The sequence below is a fragment of the Octodon degus genome, unplaced genomic scaffold (genome assembly GCF_000260255.1).
Source record: "Octodon degus isolate 3935 unplaced genomic scaffold, OctDeg1.0 scaffold00005, whole genome shotgun sequence".
NCBI lineage: Eukaryota > Metazoa > Chordata > Mammalia > Rodentia > Octodontidae > Octodon > Octodon degus.
This window is the reverse complement of record NW_004524581.1, coordinates 2819678-2831233: the sequence shown is the minus strand read 5'-3', so window position 1 is coordinate 2831233 and position 11556 is coordinate 2819678. Positions and strand designations below refer to the sequence as shown.

Genomic DNA, 11556 nt, shown 5'->3' with positions numbered 1-11556 from the left:
ATAACTAAGATAATCAGACTCATTTCTTTTAGTTCACTAAATACTTAGTGCTTACATTGTCTGATCAATTTTGCATCCCTATATCTGCTAATCTGAGCAACTACTTTTAATTTTTTTCATATTTATGTATTTGGTACAGGGTCTCACTATGCAGCTTGGACTTCTAGTGATCCTCCTGCTTTCAACCAAATTTTTAATAGCTCTAATATTGATTTCAAGTTCAAATCCAAAGTCGTGAGACCCAATCTCCAAGACAGTGCTGGAGAACCTATGGCACAAGTACTGCAGCAGCTGAGTGTGTCACTGAAATCTCTGAAAGGTTTGTCATCACTGGTCTAAACTGCAAGATCACGGAAAAATAAGGTCTATATTTCTAATGTGGAAAAGGCAAAGATTACTATTTCAAAAGGGAGAAATAGACAGATAGAAAGAAATTGGACCCAAATAGGAACAAAGCCCACCAGAGCAAACATGAGATTGTGGCTCCACGTGTGGTACCCAGGATAGGTGGTAGAGCAATGTGATACTGGGAAGGCCCAGGTGCCTGGGCTCCTGACGTCACTGGCTGCACTACATCACAGCCCCTCACTTGGGGTGGCTCTGCTTATTGCCTACAGCTTTCTTCAGCAGATTTTCCACATTCCTAGAATCTCCAAGTTCTTAGAGGCTCCACTACACGTTCTTTTTCTTTTCTTTTCTTTTTTTGTTTCTTTTTTTTTTTTTTTTTGTTCATCTGTTTTGGATTGAAGCAGTGATTTTCAAAACAAAGAAAGCAGGACCAGATTATCTGAAATTTTTAATCATTTCTTTACAGGTTACTAGATCACTTTTGATTAAGAAAACTGTAGAAAATCAATAACTGCCACAAGTGAAAGCCAAGTGGTGGCATGTGTCAATTTTCCAGAGTCCTTCTTTGTGGAGTGTCTGAATGCACTTTTTGGGGTCTCTGCTCACACTTTCTGGAATCATTTGGGACAGATTTTAGTCCACAGGTCACTTTTCCCCTTATTTCTTTGTAAACTCTTCAGCATTCTTACAGAATTTTTATGGTCTTTAGAGTATTCTTCAGCTAGGTCAGTCCAGAGCAGATGCTCAGGCTGGGGGTCATTCACCGGTGCTATGAGGGACTGGACTACTTGGTCGGTCTTAGCTGTGGGCTACCAGCTCTCAACCCTAATTACCAGCAGGGAAACTTGCCCTTTTTCATCAATGTTTGGGTGACTGATCTTTGTTTTAAATGTGCTCTTTGGTGGTTTGCATGAATACTCTGCTGGAAAGTTGATTTCAATTCTAAAAGCCCCCTTGTCATATGGAGGGTTGTCAGGAACAATAAACCCTTGCCAAGTCCATAAATTAGCTTCATCAACCGGGATGTTATGGAAGTTTTTAATTCCACACTCTCATATCACTTCAAGCTCCTTCATCAACCTCCTGCTGCCGCCATCTTGGATCTCCACTACACTTTCAATGTCCCTGTGACAGTTACATGCATAGATCTCAGGGGGACATCACCTGGACTCCCATATTTTCTTCTCAAATCTGGGTGGAAGCCCCCCTGATCTTATAAATTGTACATTCTTATACTGAATAACTCGCACCACATAGATACTCCGGGGTCTGCCTCCACTTCAGCAGCAGCCTTCAGATGATGGTTGCGGCAGCTTTTGAGGGCCCAGACAGTTAAACCCCAGGAACTCCTGGGATTATTATTATCCCTGATTCTTGTATCTGTCCTCACTAGTCTATTTCTCCCAAGTATTTCAACCTTCAACAAGCATCATTGCTCGAAATTTTTTTCTGATGAGTAGCTTCCCACTGACCTCTGCACAATACAAACTTGTTAAAATTTATCTGGCCTGTTGATGGATCTCACCGTAGACATCTCCTCTGGCATTCCCTGATCACTCAACTTGGCACATGTACCGGCAGTAAAAGTGAGAGCCCAGGCCCATATATGATAACCATTTAATTTTCAAAAATCTAAACTTGTTACAAATATGTAGTGTTACCTACCTCTCCATTAATTTTGTTTTATGCCTTATTTTATTTTTTTCTTTATTTATTTTGTATTTAGAACAGGGCATACAGTGGGTACAGGGTCTCACTGTGTAGATTGGGCTCATAGCGATCCTCCTGTTTACAGCCGCCCAAGCACTGGGATTACAGGCGTGCACCATCATGCCCAGTCTCAATCTCCGTCTTAGCCCACCCCGGGGGCAGGACTGGCATGGCGGGATCGAACTCTGGCCCTTGCATCTGCCTAAGCAGGCTCTTTAATCTGCTGAGCTATTTGGCCAGTCCTTCTATGCATTATTTTAATAATTTTCTCTAATTGTGATTATTTAATGGAGAGAGAGTTCACACTCCTCCTCACGTCACCAAACCAGTGGTTATTTCTTTATTATAATCTGTTTATTGAGGTATGACAAGTAAAACATGTTAAGAAGAAATAGATACAGTTCTCAGTGTTTCTGGGAAGCCCGTAATGTGACTTACACTAAGGAGAACTAAGACATGGGAGAAGGCTGTGTTTCGTGCAGATATTAAAGAGCAAAGAGTTTTTGCTATTTTTAATCTGAATAGTGCCATGCGGTAGGAAAAATGAGACTCAATACAAAAAGTTACTAGGAGGTTAAATAACTTCATTTCTACCTCTTAAGCAACAAAGACTTGTAATAAATTTTTGGAGATATTAGTGAGAGTAGTTGTGGGATCGGTGTAGGTAATTGTGATACATTGTGTCAACAGGAGAAGTTTAGAGGTTTAAGTGATAGAAGTTTAAGTGAATCAGCAGGGGGTCAGGTTCCTTACTTTGCAGGCACCCAGAGGAGAGCAGGAAGATGAGGTCTGCCCCAGGGCAGGCCTGCTTGCAACAGAAAGGAGGAAAGGAGACTCACTCGCCCTCTCTGGCTCTTGCTGCTTTTGCTGTCTTCTGTGGCCATGAACCGCTCCCCTCTACCACACCACTCTGCCTTGGAGCCAGCTTAGTATGGATGGAAACTCCCACTATTGTAAGCTAAATAAACCCTTCCTTCCTTCATTACCAGCAATGAAGTAACCAAGACAATCACCAATATGATTTAATGATACTCAATATAATAATAAAATTATGAAGTTAGCTTTCTGTGAGCACTGAATGGGTATGCAAAGGCCTGTGCTAAGTGCCTTATAAACCGTATGCATTTAAAACTCCGAACTAATTTAAAAGAGATAATTGCATTCCTCTTTAAACACATAAGATGAAGAACAATTACAGAAAATTTGAGCAATTAATTCAAGTTCAAAGAGAACAGGCAAGTACCTCAAGCAGTAGGAAGAGATAACCCAAGCTTCTGAGTAACAAGCAAGCCCCTTTCTAAAAGTGCCAGGCTGTGGATATGTGGACATGTTATCCACAAGAAATTGCCATCTACAGAGACAGCCAGGGGTGACATTTTTCCATACAGATATGAAAGTCACATTTTGTACTTACTTCGAAGAACACATGGTGATATGGAAGATACACAGATGGAAAGACTCAGGTCTAAATCCCCTTCTCATTCCTGATCAACTAATACTTTCATCAGTAACCTATTCTCTCTTTTATTTGCCAAGTCACAAGAAATGATGACACCACCCTTGCTGCATCCCATGTGGCTCTTAGAATTCATGAGAGGAGGATGGTAGAGGATGAATTTGTGATGACGAGAGTCGTGATGTAGAAAGCTTGGGTCAGGTGGAGCACTCACTCCTGCTGGGAGAAAGAACTGCTCAGCGACTGCAGCATTTATTTGCACATACAGCAACAGCCTGAAAATAGGTGAAATCTCTCTCCTAGTGGGAGAAAGGACCTGCCTAAAACTTATTTGTCTGGGTCATCTCAGGTGCTGTCTTCTTAGGCTGGCTTTGCTTTAGCCCCACATATGTGACTGATCTCTCTCAGTCATTCCCCACCTGTCCTGCTTTACTGTTTGTAGTTGTGAGTGACAGGTGTCATTTGGAGTTGGAGGAACTGTGTTTGGAGGACTCCACAGTAGACCATTTTTGTTGAAGCATTTCTTCTCCACACTTCCCCAGACTTCCCCAGTCAAGCTTTTTCCTGTGAATGATTTCTCCTCAAAACCTCTCCATTCTGAGTGATGTTACTCATTTAGATGAAAGATTCTCGGTCCAAGTATTTCAGGTCCCTCCATTCAGCAATTTAATTCCATGCAGGCCATTAACCCATAACACTACTTGGGTACCAGTGTAGCTGGAAATTGTTAGAAAATGTTAGTGACTTCAGCCACTTTCATAGGTAGCATATTTCCATGGCATTGTCTTACATATCTTATGGTTATACCTTTCTGCTGGATGTCCAAGACCAACATAACAGGAGACCTCTATTTATTAATCTCTTGCTGTCTATCATGGTCAGTTAAGTCTCCCCAAGATTTACCTTGGGACCAGGCACAACTCCTCTCAGTTCTCCTGCCAGTGTCAGCAGCCTGGGGTGGGGGGTGTTCACAGCTGTTACTTGCCCAAATCGTTCTCTGTGAGAGCTTGGATGACTTTCCTTTCCCAGTGACTCTCCTTAGGCTCAATGTACACCATTGCTTTCTGTGCTCTGTGGTCCAAGATTCTTCTTGATCAGCAGGAGGTCAAGGGCTCAGCAAGATTTAGGATATCACAGCAGAGGTTCTCTAATGTCCTGAGTACTTATTGAGGGCCAGGACAAAAATATTGCCTGTCTTCCTAACCTACTTTTCTTCCTCATTTTTGGTCTCCAAACTTCAATTGTTGAACATCCAGAAGAGAAGGTTAATACCACTGCATTGTAATGGGAGCAGTGAGTTTATTATTATAATTTTATCCACATATTAAGCACCTTGAAATATGAAGTAAGGCTACTATTTTCTACCAACCATGGATAATCTATTAATTGAATCACTGTAACAACAGAAAACAAAAAAAGAGTTACACAGTTTTATACAAAAAAAAATTGAAATCAAAAGCCATATATAAATTTTAGCATGACAATCATGAGGACTTTTTATAATACACTTACATTTCTACTTTGACTGAAAATAGCCATGTTAGTCAATTACCTCTCTCTAGTACAGAAGAAACTTTTACCTAACTTGTCCTTTAATGGGATGTCATTTAAGAAATTTGCAGTGTTTCTGGACTGTGAAATGTCTGGGCATCCTAAGAATAGTGACACATGTGTAGCATATGGGGCATACAAGTTTTTGTTATGACTGTTGGCTGGTGAACTCATGTTCATTTGACATGAACCTTTTACCACAAGTAACTGAAGCCCAGGGAAAGGAAAGGATCTCAAGCTAAAAGAAAGGAAAATGTCTGTCACCATGAACAATCCCTGCTTTATATTTTGGAAGAGCTGTACATCCAAAGGCATTTAATACCCCATGAAATTAAGAACAATCAATAATCATAGCTGTATGAAAACTTTTGATTCTTAATTTAGTTTTGTACCAGAACATCTTTAAATCAGAAAAACTGAAGAACATCAGAAAACCTTATTATCTTATTCTGGAAATTTTAACCCTTCGACAATGACCAATGTGAACATTTCATAATAATATATTTTGAGTAGTGTTTAGTGCGGTGTCCCCCAGAAAGTTATGGAGATCCCTGTGGCTTCCTATTAATGAACAAAGACTGAGATAATTTTTCCCAAGCATCTGCTCTTTCTTTCATCAAAGGGAGCCCTGAGCAATAATTCCTGAAGCTTGACAGATCTCCATTTACATTAACAAATTCTGATGACTTACAAGAAAACCACTTCTAACATCATTTTGACCAGCTGGCAACCCAGGGGGCTTTTAAAATCTATAAGCCAAATTAAATTCTAAACAAATGCTTCAAAAATCTAAAATTACAAAAAGAAAGAAACAATGTGGATCTCAAATAAAAACAGCTATTTACGGATTGGACAGACAAACAAACATAAACAGACAATCTGCTTACAAAATCAGAGTGCACTCAATATTTTTTGCCCAAATTGCAATGACTATTTTATAATTTTAGAAGTTTATAATTGTGAATAGACTAGGCAGAATAGTTTGTAGGTCAGTGAGCAGAGACCTCTCACAAGAAGGCTTTGAAAGGGAGAAAAACATAGGTGGATAGACAGAAAAAAAAAAAAAATATATATATATATATATATATATATATATATATATTTCCTCTGTAGTGATCATTGCCACACAGTCTGTTACTTACTCAGACCTTCTTGTCATCATTTCAGTTATCTCCTGAGCACCCTGGTCAATTTCTTTAGTTGGTCCCAGGTTGTGCATAGCCCCATCCTTGTCTATTGGCTTCAATGTGGCCTCTGAGGCATTACCACCTCTGGACTGAGCATCAGCTTCTTGAAAGGTGAAACCAGCTCCTTCTGTGAAAGTCCACAACTCCTTCCCCAACTCCTTCTCCAAAAGTCCTATGTTTAAAGCTAAGCATATTCTGAGATACTAGAGGTGAGGCTTGGTAAGGGTTGTACTTCAGACCTTAACATTTAATGCTTGGACTCACATAAGGTTATTGAAATGTGAATGCATTGCTTAAAAATGGAAATTAATTGATTTGAATCCACAGCACACGCTTGTGAAGTCCAGCTCACTTCTGTGGGTATCACCTTCTGTAATCTGTATACAACAGTCAGAGATGGACACATAGTCTAAATGCAGCATGACCAGAAATAGCGACCACATCAGCAAGTTTTGACTGTCAGAAAGATAAATATTATTTGTATTCATCCAAGATAACCTTTCATTTTTTAAAGGGACATGTTACAAAACAAATAGCAAACCAGTATTCTTACTGATGGAAAAATATTTGGTTGGTGTACGCTCCAAATTGCAGGGCAGGGGGCCTTCACTTATGGCAGAGGTTACGTTCCAGACAACCCCGTGGTGAGTGAAAGTCAAAAGCAGTGATGTGATACTTATTTTAGTAATTATGTTTTAAGGCTTTATAAACCTTTCCAAAACTCTTACCAAATTTTCCTGCACTTTTGAAAACACTTCTAATGTTCTTAACCATTTTCTAAACTCATAAACCTACATAATTTTAACAACACACATATAGCTTAAGGTACCATAAAAATCTCGCAATATGGGGAAAAATGCCACGATACATAATTTAGATTTACTGCCTTCTATGTGGACCACCACAAACAACAATGGTAGATAATGGGACGAATATATTATTTTGCTGTAAATGTAAAATGAGGAAATACTGTGTTTGATATCCAATGCGAATTTTTTCATGAAAACAATAATTGGCAAAACTTTGACAAGCACAGAGGCTGAAATGATCCTCCTCTCCCTACAGAATGAATTTGTGGTGGCCTAGAGGTAACGCTTCTCTCTGAATTTAGAAGCTGCAACAACTAAAGCCCCCACTGTCAGCCCTCGAAATGCTTTTAAGGAACTGCCTTAACTGTCTCAAGTCTTCCTTGAGGAGAACGTGATCAATGCCCAGGACACATCTCATCTGCTCTCGGCTATGATTTGATGGTAGCCAACAAGCTTCAACTGAGTTTAACGTTGGGAGCATGGTAGGATTATTTTGTTCAAGATGATGGGGAAGAATTAGAACCCTTGGAGTGTGTGAAATAAGGGCAGTGGGAAGGATCCCTGTGCTGGCAGTGCTGCACGAGAGGGAGAGTACGGGGGAAAACAGTTCTGAAACTATTCACTTTTGCAGATTTTTTCAGGCCAGTCAAGCTGTGAAAATGTAGAACAGCACATGGTTGCTTATGTAGTCACTGAACAACTTTTTCTTGCCTCTTTTTACCTATGCATGACACTGGTTGGGGGGCTGGAAGGGAGGAGGTGTCAAAGACCTAATAAGAATAAATTTAACCTTTAAAATGTAATCTGAACCCCAATGCATGTACTGGAGAGAAATGAATGTATACTAAAGGTCAGAGTCATCTCACTCTATGGGTTTTTTTGGTGTATTAGTGGGCTCTTATTAAGACTTCCAAATTTGTCTTTCATCTAGTCCCCTACCTCTCTCTGTTGCAGCCATATTGAGCTTCTCTGTTTCTCTAATAAACACTCTCCAAATAGGACATAGTTCAGGGATAGAGCACTTGCCTAGTATGTACAAGGCTCTGGATTCTACCCACAGAACTATCAAAATAAAGATAAATAAATGAATGAAAAAAAGTAATAGGAGCTTTGAATGAGCTGCTTGTCCAAAACTTAATTTTTTCCTGCCACAAGGCTGAAGATGTTATGTAAAATGTCTAGAGAAGGCAAGTACTTAAGAAATATTTTAATATAGTACTATTACTGTTCACACAGCGTTTCTCTGAGGATTTTATAGAAAAATGAAAACACCAGTGCTTAATACATAGTGGACAACATTATTTTAACTTTTGTGATACCTTAGTCATTAAATCTTAAAAGCTATTTATTGAAAGTAGCACTACTTGGTGAGTTAAAAATGTTAATGCAGAATACATCTGTGACTCTCAGGACAAATAACTTGTATACTGTCCATGAACAATTTGGCCGAATAAAAGGACCTCAGTTTGTCAAGAGCCCTCTCCTAGCAGTAACAGGAATCGGCTATATCGATTTAAGTCTTAAAGCAATTGTTGTAAATTGATTGTGTATTTGATCAACTCACCGTGGACTTTTAAGAGAATAATTAAATGTAAACTGGTGCGATAGACTCCGATGAGGTGGGCTTTAGTGGTAAGCCTGAGACTCAACGTGAACACAACCACCATTAACACTAAGAATTTTCTGAGTGTTTTTTCTTCCTGAAAATGGAATTTCAAAACTAAGAGTTTTTAATAAAAGGGGGAAATAATTCAACATACAAAATTTTACTAGAGTTGTCTAATTTGCAGCAAACGTTACTGTCAAACTACAAAGGAGGAAACATTTCCTGGACACTGAAAGAAATTTGTAGATTCGTTTCCTTCTATGTGGGGCACCAACAACAACAACAAAAAGAAGAGGAGGAGAATTTATTCTTTTGGTAGTCTTCCAAATTCATATGATGCTCATTATGAAGGTTAATTTGGAAGAAGGGAAATATGTAATATTATTATTGGAAGGAGAAGATTTGTTCTTCAGTATAAGGTACTACTTTCCATTTATGATCAACAACAAGCTATTTAGGTCCAAGTGAGAAATAAACAAGTACAATAAAAAGGACAAAAATAAAAAAAAAAATGAAAAAACTTTTTTTTTTTTTTTTTTTTTTTACGGAACCAGGGATTGAACTCAGGCTTGCCAGGGAAGCGCTTATTCCACTGAGCCATCTCGCTGACCCCTAAAAAAAATTTTAATAGGAATAAACAATTACATATTTTTACATAGAAATTTAACCATATACAGCATTGTAGCAGGACAGTTCTATGATTTTTTTTTCTTGTCTCTTGTTTTCATTTATTACCCTTTTTTTAACAAACATTTATTTGAGAGACAGTATGGCAGTAATTGGTATGACATAACCAGCCGTATTGAGAAGACCAGAATGGCAGGCATTCCAAGCATGGCCCTAGTATTACATATTGCTATCTTTAGCTCAGTTGTTTGGTTCACAGATATCAGCATATATAGTTAGTCAGGGTGAAAATCTTACCAATTAACTGCTAATTTCAAAAACCTGCTGAAGATTCTGAGGATCGTTTCCTTAACCTTCTTGTGCATATAAATGTATGGCACAACTTCTGACAGTTGCCAGTCCTATGGATAGTCCACTACTATTCTGGACTACTGAACTATATTGGATTATTTTGCAGAATTCATGCACCTACAATATTTACATGGCAATGGAATACCCATGTCTGACAAAACTAAACAAAACAATGGGGATACAAATGAGGGACCGCTTTGTATCTGTATATTCTAAATAGTTAAGATAGATATACAGCTACTTTCTTTTAATTCAATGAGAAGAAAGATTTGTACTAATAGTGTTTGGACAGGATATCATGTCTGCATCTTGTACGGTGAATAACCACTACAAAGATAACACTATGTAATGTATTAATTATTGAAACTGTTCTACTAATCGGTTTTGAAACTATCTCATTGCTATTTGTTTCTCAATAAAATTAATTAAAAAAAATTAACAAGTATGAGTTCAAGTCCCTCAACCAACAAGAGGCGACATTAAACTGCATTTGCAAAAAGAAAGCTAAATAGCAAGTGAATATTTGTCTCAAAAGAATGTCAGAGGATTTATGACTTGCTTTCAGCAAAAGATACTGATGCTTACATACCACATAGACTTTTATGTTTATATATGTAAATACTTTTTAAAATATTTCATGTCTTTATGTCTTTATGTATTCTGTATATGCATATCTCCATACTTTTTAATCTTATAGGTGCACATATGTATATAAGTGAACAAGATATCCTATAAGTGAATTCAGCTTTTCTTTCAAAAGGAGCAGTAAAACAATGCTTTTGAGCATGTACATCATGGCTTCACAACTCATTTTCTATTTTAAAATTTTCTTCAAATGTCTCCTACTGCCCTCACACCCTGCTCTAACAGTTTGCCATCAAAAGGTCATCAGCTAAATTAATTTTGAAAGTTGAACTCATAATTCTCCTGGCTGATTTGCACCTGTTTGCTCCTTCCTCTCCTGCATGTGAGAGGCTGGCTGACAGAAAGGAGAGAGTAATTAGCAGATGAGTGTGCTCTGCAAAAGGGCATCTGCTGACCTTCCCGTTACAGACAAGGAGAGGAAATCCAAGAGGAAACCCTAAACCTGAAGGAGCTGAAGAAGTCACTCTTTGTAATCTCCTTCACCACATTTGGTGTCAGCGACAGAGCTTCTGTCTATTTGTTGTCACTTTTCTTATACATGTGAATTACGGCTGTCCTTGGATAAATAGCAAGAGAGTAACTACAGGCTTCATTATGTTTATGTACAAAATTCTTTTCTCCTTCAGAACATTTGGCTCTGATGATTTCAAGAAAATAAAATTTTGAACTAACCCTTCGTACAAGAAAATCTATCCGTAATTCTTAATAGAAGACTGGATTTTATGGCCACTTCTGATAACTGGAACTCAACAGCGCTGAATATTGATAGTTTTACTAGCAATGAGAACTGTACCAGATAACTCATGTGTTAGGGTCTCTCATTATTAGCATTTAATTACTTTTGTATCAGTTATTAGTATTCAATTCTGCTCATAATTCCATTACATATTATGGCATTTTTCCATTCTAAACACCAGACATAATTTTGTCCCCATCTTAAACCCTTTCTTGTTATATGTCCTATAAAGTCTACCTCATTTTAGTACTAAAATGTCCATCTTTTTTTTCAAGCAATTTCTAAAAAGCCAATATAGTTTTGTTTTGTTTTGTATTTAGTATGGGTTCTACAGGGTCTGACTACACAGATTGGACTGATTGTGATCCTCCTATTTTCAGCCCTTTAAGCACTGGGATTACAGGCACATGCCACCATACCCAATCTCATCACCCTCTCAGGGAACCCTTGGGGGCAGGGCCTAGAAGGCATGCCAGGGAATGAAACCCAGTCCCTACATCTGCCTAAGCAGGCACTTTAATCTGCTAAAC

The 11556-nt window shown here is 38.3% G+C and overlaps 1 pseudogene; it reads right to left on the bottom strand.

The window, feature by feature from the left end:
- Window positions 1-11556, bottom strand: part of LOC101562364 — a 107577-nt pseudogene that overhangs the window by 36093 nt on the left and 59928 nt on the right.